At 35.2% G+C, this 12591-nt stretch overlaps 1 long non-coding RNA gene across 1 annotated transcript in view; it reads right to left on the bottom strand.

Annotated features, from left to right (window-relative positions):
• LOC120150791 overlaps nt 1–12591 on the bottom strand; it is a 25522-nt gene extending 12931 nt beyond the window's left edge. The window contains exon 1 of the long non-coding RNA XR_005518558.1: nt 12580–12591. This is a non-coding gene — a long non-coding RNA (uncharacterized LOC120150791). The remainder of the gene's footprint in view (nt 1–12579) is intronic.

The raw sequence follows: 12591 nt of genomic DNA, 5'->3' as shown, positions 1-12591 counted from the left end.
TATATTATAAGGCATTTTTGGTCACTGAAGTTATTTTCTTTAAAAAAAACTAGACATGTAATTATATGCAAGTATACTCACATCCACAATCCCGTATATATTACAATAATAATAATATCAACAAAAATAATAGTCAACCTTTTCGAACCTATCCTATAATAAAGATAAAATCACAATAGTTTATTTTTACTTTTCTAACCATTATAAAATGGATGATGTTGTCACGTTTTACGAGTACAGACGGTTAATAATGAATAATATTAAATTAATTTACAAAATGTAAAATTATAAAATATTAAATATATAATTATAAATTAGTTAAAAATCTAAATATAATTTAATTAAAATATAATATTTATAAAACATATTCACACATGACATCATCTGATTGAGGATTAAATTTATTAAATTAATTAAAAGTTATGACCAAATTAATAGAATATGTAAGAATCAGGACTAAATGTATAATTATACAAATTTTATTAACTGCCACATCATCTCCTCCTTTAATATTTAACGGCATGTGGCTTAATTGATAAGATTTAAATAGTTAGGTGAGCTGATTAACAAAATCGAAAAATCGGTGGTTAAAGTAAAATGGGTAAATAGTTAAGTGGTGAATTGTATAGTTTACCCTAAAAACTAATGTTTTATAAACATTATATTTTAATTAAATTCTATTTAAAATTTTAACTAATTTATAATTATACGTTTAGTACTTTATAATTTAACATTTTATAAATTAATTTAGTGTTGCTCATCGTTAGCGGTGCTCATCCACGCTCGACAAGCGTTGTAGAATTTTTCTTCTAAAATAATATAAAACTGAACATATTAAGTGACCTCGGTGGTTAAAGAGAATGTTGTTCTCCTTTGAAGTCATAGATTCGAGCAATTATGGTTGCACTGTGTGTACGTTGCCAATAGTTAAGAACGATTATGAACAAATATTACCTTATAATCACCCAAACTATTTAAAAAAATAGTATAACACTAAAAATTTTGTATAATGTAAAATGTTTTTAATTTTACACAGATTTAGGATCGTTGGTGAATGAAAATAGATAGTTAGGATTAACAGTAGGAAATGAGAAAATATTCACTGAAGAAAAACAAAGAACCAATCTCATTCATCTATTTTCACTTATTCAATGATCTTAAATCCATGTAAAACTATAAAATTTTATATTATTTAAATGTATCTTAATATATATGTATGTTCAAACTTCAATGGGAACCAAAATGATGAAGATGTAGAAGTATGCATAGAAGGACACGTTCTCCCCTCAAAGGATTGTTTCAAGTACCTAGGGTCTATGATACATAAAGATGGGGGTGTAGATGATGACGTTACACACCGTATAAAGGCGGGATGGCTAAAGTGGAGGGCCGCTACTGGAGTTCTGTGTGACAAGAAGGTCCCTCTAAAACTTAAGGGAAAATTTTATAGAATGGCAATAAGACCAGCGCTGTTGTATGGATCAGAATGTTGGGCAACCAAGAAGGATCACGTGAGGAGGATTGAGGCCGCAGAAATGAGAATGCTTCGATGGACATGTGGTAGGACTCTGAGGGATATGACGACAAACTCTGCTATTAGGATGTCCTTGGGGGTGGTGTCTGTTTCCGAAAAATTGAGGGAGGGAAGACTACGGTGGTTTGGGCATGTCCTTAGGCGACTACCGTCGGATGCGGTAAGGAGGGTAGAGTCGATTACAGTCGACGGTGCCAGAAGGAAAGGACGACCAAGGCGAAAGTGGGAAGACTGCTTGAGATCTGATTTGAGGGATTTAGCCCTTACCGAAGACATGACTCTGATAGGAAATATGGAGGCTAAAGACTAGGGTAGTCGAGTAGTGTGGGTCACATCTATAGGGTGTATCATCTCTGTCTTCTTTTAATGTCTTTGTAGTATTTTCCATGACTTATACTTTTAATACGTTTCTGTTATTGGTATTTATGAAGGATTAGAACTGGGCTTGCTAACGTTGACTTCTGTGTATCATTCTCTTCATGTTTCCTCTTTTAAATTAGCCGGATCTTATGTTTCTGTCTATATGCAGAGATTCTTTCGCAGGGATTATTATGCAGGGATAAATTCCAGTTACAGACGCACATATGATTTTAATGACTGCATATGAATACTGATTAGCTATGTATTTATGTATTTATTTATACATGCATTGCATTTTATCTAAATTTTTAATTTTCTAACTGCCGGAGGTCTTCCACGGAAGCTACTCTCAACCTGGCGTTGGGGTAGCCTACTACCCTACCTCCCCCTTACCCCATACATATGGGAATTGGGTTTTGTTGTTGTTGTTGTTGTTGTTGTATATATATATATATATATATATATATATATATATATATTAAATCATATCCTAGGACGTGGAAACCATCCATGCCTTTCAACTTTTACCAAATCAAAAGGACATTTATTTTTTTATAGTTATTTATAGTTATATTGGTGGACTTTTTTTTATTACAAGTACACCCATATATATAAGTATTACGTGTCGTTAGTATTTTATATAGAAAAGTTATATTAAGTTGAATCCGATACTCATAACAATAAAAGAAAATAAATATATATTAATGCTCTAAAGTTAAAGTCAATTATTTGGTTTTTGTAAGAGGCTTCTCATGTGATGGCCACTATTAGGGGTGTATTCGATTCGGTTTGGTTCAGTTTTATTTTTTACCAAAAATTAAACCGAACTGAAATAAATGGTTTTTCAAAATTTAAACCAAAACCGAATGGTTAAAAATCGGAAAAAAAATGAAATTGGTTTTTTCGGTTTGATTTATCAGTTTTTCAATGAAAAATAACTTGAAACTATAATATTTTTAAAAAAAATTATCTATTCGGTTCAATATGGAACAAATGAGTTCCATATGGAAAACCCGAACTGAACCGAATCAAAAGAATGGAGTCTTTAAACCGAACCGTTTTACTCGGTTCGTGTCGGTTTTTCGATTTTCTCGATTTCGTTCCTTAGCCTTAGCCACTACCCACTAAGCCATTTTCTTATTGCGGCTAATATGAGTGAGCAAAATTCGAGCGATTTTAAAAAATGAATTTTCTTTTATTTAATTTGATATTACTTATAATTTCATAAACGATTATAATTTAATTTAAAAATTAAATTATAAAATAAAATTCGAATAACTTAAATTTTTTAGTAATTGATATATCGGTTATAACAAATAAATCATTAGACCATAAAAAGAAGAGAAAATAACCCCAGTGACCGAAAATTCCTTATAATATACGATTTTGTCCAACTTTTTTTCGATTTGCCAAAATGACCAACAAAATCGCAACGCGATCTCCAGTATCGTAAATCAGTTTCCAGATTCGCAACGCGATTTTGACTATCGCATTGCGATTTTAGAAAATCGCAATGCGAATATGTAAATCACAACGTGATTCTAACTATCGCAACGCGATTCTGACTATTGCAACGCGATTCTGACTGTCGCAACGCTGAATTTCAAATTCGCAACAGGTTTTAGTTTCGCAACACAAATGTTTTGGGTATATAACTACACAGCAGTAGCAACTCATAACCTAAATCCCTAAATCGCAACTCATTCCATCTCCATCTATCACTCTCTCCGACGACATCCGTTCCTATATCCAACGATATCCTTCCCCATCCGGCAACAGGTTTTAGTTTCGCAGCTCGTTTGTTTAGTAAATTAATTTAAAATAATGAAATCATCTAATGTTGCTCATGTTTGGATATATTTGTGTTTTGGAGGGTCATGGGAGAATGTTTATGGTGTTTTACAATATATGCCTTTACCCATGAATCTTCAACTAAAACTGTCATTAAAAAAGTTAGCTTATGAAACTCTAATGTTACGTGTTGCAAATAAATTGAATTTAGAGCCCTTAAGTGGATTTAGGCTATCTTATCAGAGAAAAGGAAAAGTTTATTTGTTAACCGACAATGAAGATGTTGAACGATTCATTGCTTAAATTAGTGTTTCGCAAGATTATGTTACATTGTATGTTGTTGAACCTAGAAGTAGTGAAGTTGGGTCAGTAGCGGGTAGTAATCAACTAAGTTTTTCAACCCCAGTTTATGGTGCTCAAAATTTAATGGTTCCACCACAATTTCATCACCAAGCAAATTTTGTTTCACCACATTTCCAATACCAAACACAATCTCAAAACCCACAACCTTTCCCTAATCCAAATCCCAATCCCAATCAACTTTCAGAACCAAATTCCGGTTTTCGTATTGACCAGTTAGACGATGATGAGCCAACAGAAAAAATTGTGAGTACTAGTCGGTATTCGAAATTTGATCTTGGTCAATACCCGAACTTTGATCTTGGTCAATACTCGGATTTTGATGATGTTTCAGAAGATGAAACAGACCCTGCGTGTAATGATTTTGATATTGATCAATACCCGAATTTTGATGATGAAACAGCCGCTGCCGAGGAAGATGTTGTTGATGATAATGAGGAGGAAGTTACGACTGTGAATGAACATGTTGAACATCCATTCTGTAATTCATATAACCCTGAAGAAGAAGAAGAAGAAGAAGAAATCCCCGAAGAAAAGTCCCCGAAGAAAATACCACGGGAGTATAACTGGAATATACCAGAATTACTTCAGATACCGAAAAAGAGTTGGTAAAAATTGCAGTTGATTGTTACACAAAAATTATTCGTATCAAGAAAGATGATTGTTTTGATACAAAGAAGACTTGAAGATAGCTTTGTATACGAAATGTGTGGAAGATGGCTATCAACTAAAAGTTAACAAATCAAGCAAAGATCGTTTCGAAACAAGGTGTATGATTGACAAAAACTGTACGTGGCGTATGATTGCAAAGAGGATAAAAGATTGTGAAATGTTTCAAGTTAGGACTTTTATTGATAAACATACATGTTCAAGAACCCAAGTTTTTCCTCACTATAGACAGGCAAACAAAAAGGTGTTGGGTGGGTTTCTGGCTGAGCTAATGTTTTTGAATGGCAGGGTATATCGGGGACATGAACTTATGACTGACATGAATGCTCGGTTCAAGATTAGTATCTCATATTCTCAAGCTTGAAGAGCCAAATGTTATGCCTTGGAAATGTTGAGGGGGTCGCCAGAAGCATCGTTTGCCCAACTGTCGGCTTATTGTCACAATTTAAAGCTGAAAAATACTGGGTCGGTAACTCATATCAAAACAGATAGAGATGGATGCTTTGAGTTGCTGTTTATCGCCATTGGTGCTGCGATTAGTAAATCAATATAATTTTGTTGACTCATTTTTGTTAGTTAAATGCATTTCATATTTAAATGATTATATGTCTTGTGTATATGATTTTGTAGATTCGTTCGTTTATTACTTGCATGCGCCCAGTTATTATAGTTGACGGAGCACATTTAAAAGGTCGATACTTGGAGTAAACTTATTAGCAGTAGCCATGGATGCTAACAATGTGATACTGCCAATAGCTTACGGGGTTGGAAAATCTGAAACCTCTGATTCATAGACATGGTTTATGGGGCATCTTAGGGATTATATAGGTCCTATTAGCAATCTGACAATCATATCCGATAGGGAAACTCAATTGACAACGCTGTTAGAATGTGTTTCCCAGATGCTTTTTATGGACTTTGTGGTGTTTATTTGTATAGAAATCTAAAATCAAGGTCCGCTGGTATAAAAAATCACAAATGGACATACTGGAAGGCTGTAAAAGCTTATCGGGAAGTGGATTTTAATAAGCATATAAATTGTTTAAGACGTGTTTTGCCTCAGTGTGCTCAAACACTAGAAGATGTTGGGTTTGAAAGATGGTCAAGAGTACATCAACTTGGAGCAAGATATGGTTTCATGACGTCTAATAGTGCAGAATCAATCAACGCTCTAAGTCGTCATTCCCGAAAATTACCCATTACTATGTTAATGGAGTTTTTTCGAGCCTTTATTCAACAGTGGTACTACAAGAAAAGAAACCATGCAGATATTATTTCTTTAAATTCGTAACTTATCATATATTTTACTAAGTATTATTTATTTAAATTTACAGGAACATTGGAACATCGTGTTACACCATGGACTGAAAAAAAGATAACGAAACGTGTTGTGAAGTCAACGTCATAGAGAGTTGAACCATGCTCAAACACTTTGTTTGAAGTACTGGATAATAACTTAAATGGGCTTGTAGATCTAAATGCAAAGATGTGTAGTTGTATGAAATGGCAAACATCTGGTTATCTGTGTGGCCATGTTATAAAAGTTGCTCTTCATCTAAACCAAGATGATTCAAGTGCATACGCTATGGATTGCTACACTACAGAAGTATATCGACAGACTTATACCGAGATTATCTACCCTATTCCACATCCTTCTGAGTGGGACATACCAGATGACTTACAAACAGTTTTCCACCAGCCATGGACAGAAGCTACCTGGCTGACCAAAAAGTCACGATCGTATACCGTCAAAGGGTGAAGAGAAGAAGAGATCGACATGTAGTCGGTGCAAGGAAAGTGGTCATACAAGGTTGACCTGTGGATCACCAGTGCCATCACAATCATCTTTTCCTTTACCAAAATATGGATCCTCATCAAAATCCAAAGCTCATATGGTGTCAAGAAAAAGGCAATCAAAATCGTAATCAAAATCAAAATCCGAATCACAACCGGCTTCACCTTTTGGGACTATTAACTTAGGTGATTTTTAAATGTAAAAGTTGTATTTTGTGTATTTTATGTGTAAACTTTTAACATCTTCAGTTAGGCATGTATTAGTAACTTGAGTTTGAACATTGTTATGATCTGTTCAGTTGTTATCACTTATTACACATTCATTTGAATATCGCAACGCGAATTTGACTATCGCAACTTAAAAATCGCAATGCGAATTTGACTATCGCATCGCGAATTTGACTATCGCAACGCGAATATGACTATCGCAACGCAAAAATCGCCATGCGAATTTGACTATCGCAACACGAATTTGACTATCGCAACAAGAATTTGACTATCACAACTCGAATTTGACTATCACAACGAGAAAATCGCAAAGTATATTAGACTATCGCAACGCGAATTGACTTTCGCGTTGCGATTTTGACTTTCGCATTGCGATTTTGAGTTTAGCGTTGCGAAAGTGTACCTTCAACAGGTCTTTTGCCTTCAATATGATGTAGATTGAAATCAACAAATCAACTTTTACATTTCAATCAATTAAATAAACACAAATAAGAATTATTTACACATCAATTAAACAAATCAACTTTTACAAATCAATTAAACAATAACAAATAAGAATTATTTACACATCAATTAAACAAATCAACTTTTACAAATCAATTAAACAAGCAAAAAATTCTAATAATTCTTATTTTCCTCATCAATTAAACAAATCAGACTTTTAAGAATCAATTAAACAATCAAAAAAAATGTACCCCAGACAGTTGTTATGCACCCATACATCAATTTCACGCAGCTCACTTCAGGATTAACCTGCAGAAACCAAACATTTTCTCAAACAACACTTTCTACACATCTAAAAATAACAAAAAGCAAATTATTATTGAATTATAGGTACTTAACAACACTTGCATTTGACTTACAAATTGTTTATAGACACTTTCATAACGCGGATGCAGGTAGGCAGCGTCTCACATATATCGCTCTAGCCATAAAATGCCGAAACCACAAGCCTACTGCACCTCTATCTCTATCGGTGAGAGGTAGAAACTGTGTACTTCCTGTCGTCAAATGCTCCAAGCACATGCATACGAGAGGACCACAATCCCCTCTGGCTTCCTACGTTTGTTGTGGCGCAGTCTCGTCTCTGATAACTGTAACATTGAACTTCTTTGGCTTCTTGTTTCCAGAATAAGTCCAATAATTAATCGCATCCAAGAATTTAGCCAAATGAGAGCTCCATCCCATAATAATATCTCTCAAATCAGACAATGATATGTAATTTATCATGCTGTCATATACTATTATCTTCAGGGATGGGAGCTGAAGCTCGACGAGAAGCCAATGAGTATGTTCCAAAACAGGGATAAACACCTGCAATCATAAGTAATAATTCAAATTGCGCACTTATTTATGAACACCTTTAAAATATTTAAAAAATAAATACTAACCTTATCGACCTCCCACCATGCAGGATAAAATTTAGCTTGTCCATTAGCCAACACATATGATTCCTGTCGTTGATTCTTCAAGTGAACTACGTGAAAAGATGTCGGCATAATTATATATCGCGTATTTTTTTTATTTTTCTTCAATTTCCTTACTATTAGAAGACGTGACACCCATGCATCAATATGTTGTTTTACAAAAAAGACATATATTAGTGAATTACATAAATTTAAAAAAAATTAATCAAAATGAAATATAAGAAGAAATATAAGACTTACCCCCCATCAAAATAGCCTTTGTCTTCAACCCCTAATAACACACCCCACCAAGACCGATCAATCAACAAATACATATCATCGTTGAGTTTGTATATGTCAGCGTAACACCCTTGGCTCCGCTCATGTAGATAAAAATCAACTGCGGTCTTAGCCCAAAGGGTATTATCCAGAATTGTTTCCGGTAGTTGTCTCCTCTCCACTTCATCTGCCGGAATGGTACTGGCCGGTAACTCATACGAAAGACAACAGTCATCCATCATGTCCGGCACGTGAGGGGGTTTCTCAATAATTTGATATATTACGCCGTATGAATCGGGCTCTTGAATGGTGGGAGGGACCTCTTCAACGATGACAGGGGCCTCTTGAACGGTGGGAGGAGACTCTTGAGGGATGATAGGGGCCTCTTGAACGAAAGGAGAGGCCTCTTGAACGATGACAGGTGAGTCGGGCTTCTTCTTACGAAGTTTTCGCACTATTGGGGTGAACAGAGACGTAATGGCACGTGCACGCCATCTGATGCGTGAACCCCGTCTTACAAAAAAAACCCGACGTAAAGCATCCACCTTATCGGGCCGCTAAAAATAAATTAATACATAAATCAGTAAATAAACAGACATGATATTAAACAGTGAAAACAAAGACAAATATGTTTCAAACTTGCACGGTATTCACCCAAGTCATTATTCTATCATAGTTCACAAAATGCATCAGATAACATTCCGGAAGTAAGTACTTATAAACATTTAAAAGGACAACATATAGGTTTAGTGCATGTTCAAGGACAACATAAAGAGTAGTAGTTTATTCTTGAAACTTAAATTTGCAACAATGTGAAGTTAGTATTTGTCTTTGTCTTTTGGTTGATAATGCAATCCATTCAAGTTTCAATTTGCAAAAGAAGAATAGTTTCTGAAACTTAAAATCGCAACACGAAACTTAAATCGCAACGCGAAAATGACTATTGCAACGCGGAAATGACTATCGCAACGCGAATTTGACTATCGCAACGGGATAATCGCAACGCGAAACTAAATTCGCGTTGCGATAGTCATTTTTGCATTGCAATTTTCGCGTTGCAATTTTTATTTCGCATTGCGATTATCCCGTTGCGATAATCATTTCCGCGTTACGATAGTCAAATTCGCGTTGTGATAGTCATTTTCGCGTTGCGATTTTTAAGTTTCGTGTTGCCACTATTCTTCTTCTGCAAATTGAAACTTGAATGGATTGCATTACTTCAACCAAAAGACAAAACAAAGACAAATACTAACTTCACAGGGTTATTTTAGAACTGTTTAGCAGTATTGGCAGCAACCGAATGAATTTACTAAGCAATCTAAGTGAAATGGTTAATTTAAGTGAAATTACGAGTAAATCAAGTTAAAATTAAAAAAATTTAAACTTACCTCGTTGCGTAGAGTATGAACCTCATTCTTTTAAGATGCTACCATCTCACGTAGAGCTGCTACCTCACCACGTAAAGTAGATACCTCGTCACTTCATGCACCATTGTCATCGCGTAAAGTACATACCTCCTCACGCAAGGCATTGACCTCATCACGTTACTCCCCTAACTCATCCCGTGGAGGTGGAGAACAGGGAGATAAATGTTGTGGCATCTTTTCCGGTCGCCTATCATGAGGTGATGGTGGAGAAGAGGCTCGATGATGTGACGGAATAGGTGATGGCTCTCGTTGTAGAGGTATATAGTGTGGTCGATCAGGTGATGGCTCTGGGTGAGGTGATGGCTCTCGAAGTGGAGGCTTCTCATCATCCGTGCCATCAAAAAAATGCTTACTAGCTTGCCACCAATCAGTGGCAAGCTCAGCCTCCGTAGGTGTCAACCTCTGTAATGGAGTGTTGGCTTCCTAACAATATAAAAGCTCAAACAAAGTTAAATGTGTACTAGTAATAACTTGTTTATATATGGTAGTATTTGTGTTAACTTACATCATTTATTGTCGTATACCGTAGTAACTCTTCCCAAATCAACAACCGTCATTTCCTCTTCTAGGAAATAGCTATAGGAATATCATTTGAAGTTTTTAATGCATATGTCTGCATGTCGGGAAAAACCTCAAATATCCAAATCTACAAAAACAATATAATACACAAACATTAGTAATTGTTAAATAATTAATTATAATTTTGGAAACATTATATAGAAATTCTTACCTTAAAGGCCCAAATAAAGCCTGACAAAGTGTATTTGGAACCATCGCCTCGTAAACTTTTGCGGTCATCAAAGGCAGACGACAACTTATTCCAGGTAGCTTTCCATAGATACGAACCCCACGGAAACAGGTTCCATGCATTTAGGTCCTCTACCAATAATATTAGGTCCTTAGGAATAGGTTGTCTGGCCTCTCTGCCTAAAAAGCCGGCATGCAAAAGTACTAAAAGGCATACTCGGGCAACATCGACGTCATCCATCCGAGTAAAACCATCTTTCTTATTCAATAATCTCGTCAAGTCGTCGACGTGTAAATTCGGCTTCTCCATTGATAGCTCAGGAAAAACCCGGGATAACCATGATGGGCGGGTAATATGACTAGTGTATCGACCTACATCATCGTGTCCGAAGCGTAGACCAGTGATTAAGCAAAACTCCTCCCGCCCAAAACACGTATACGTCGGTGGAAAATGAAACCATATCTCTTCATTACCACATTTTATACTCTCGGGTAAATCGTTAGTCATGGTCTGAAGCCACAAATGGGTCAACATAGCATCTCCACCCGGATGTTGTACTTTCAGCCATGGCCCGAAGCATGTATCCTCAAAAAAGTTTCTTTGTACAGGTGAAAGCTTCAACGCAATTATAGTGACTAGGCTTATTTTATTCCTTAAGGTCAATTGAGCCGAAAAAAAGTTCTACAAAAACAGTAAACATACCAAGTTAAATTAAAAACTACACTGTGAAGATATATCAAAAACAATAATAAACATAAAGAGTAGTAGTAGTTTATTCTTCAAACTTAAATTTGCAACACTGTGAATTTCGTATTTGTCTTTGTTTTTTGGTTGAAGTAATGCAATTCATTCAAGTTTCAATTTGCAGAAGAATAATAGTTTCTGAAACTTAAAATCGCAACACGAAAATGAAAATCGCAACACGAAATGACTATCGCAACGAGATAATTGCAACGCGAAATGAAAATCGCAATACGAAAATGACTATCGCAACGCGAATTAAACTATCGTTGCGATTTTCATTTCGCGTTGCGATCCTCGGTTTCAAAGTCATTGTCTAAAATTGAAACTTGAATGAATTGCATTACTTCAACCAAAAGACAAAACAAAGACAAATACTAACTTTACAGGTTAAAGACTAAACAGTTTAGCAGTATTGGCAGCAATCAAATGAATTTAATAAGCAATCTAAGTGAAATGGTTAATCTATTATTGAAATTACCAGTAAACTTATCATCAATTTCAATATGAAAAACCTAATAATAATGCAAAAATTTCAAAATAAAAATAATTAAAAAAACTAACCCTCGGTGGTTGATTTGGTTGATTTTCCATTTCTGATCGTGAATGATTGTGAGAGTGGCTCTGAGAGATGGAGATAGACGGATTTCGCCGGAGATGGGGACGGATGTCGCCGTAGAGAGTGAGAATGGAGATGGGACTGAGTTGTGATTTAGGGTTTTAGGTTAAGAGTTGCGATTACGGGATGTATTAATATTCGTGTTTGGAATTTGAAAATAAAATACGCGTTGCGATACTAATGGCGCTTTGAAAATCGCATTGCGATTTTGTATTATCGCGTTGCGATAGTCAGAATCGCGTTGCGATTTACATATTCGCAATGCGATAGTCAAAATCGCGTTGCGAATCTGGAAACTGATTTGCAATACTAGAGATCGCGTTGCGATTTAGAGATCGCATTGCGATTTTGTTGGTCATTTTGGCAAATCGAAAAAAAGTTGGTCAAAATGTATATATAAGGAATTTTCGGTCACTGAGGTTATTTTCTCTAAAAAAAATATTAGTTAGGAAGCGCTCTTAAAAAATATTTTTTGGTAATTTTCTTAATATTTAAATTACACTGCAAATCAATTAATTAATAGTACGATTAAAATGGATCGTTCAATTATTTGTACGATTACGAAAGGGTCACCTAATTTTAAAAGGTGACAAACAAGTCAATCCATCAATTGAAAAGAAAACTCATTTCGAGTT

Source organism: Hibiscus syriacus, unplaced genomic scaffold (genome assembly GCF_006381635.1).
Source record: "Hibiscus syriacus cultivar Baekdansim isolate YM2019G1 unplaced genomic scaffold, ASM638163v2 tig00111027_pilon, whole genome shotgun sequence".
In the NCBI taxonomy this organism is placed as follows: Eukaryota; Viridiplantae; Streptophyta; class Magnoliopsida; order Malvales; family Malvaceae; genus Hibiscus; species Hibiscus syriacus.
The sequence above is the reverse complement of the archived record's forward strand: the minus strand, read 5'-3'. Positions and strand labels throughout refer to the sequence as shown.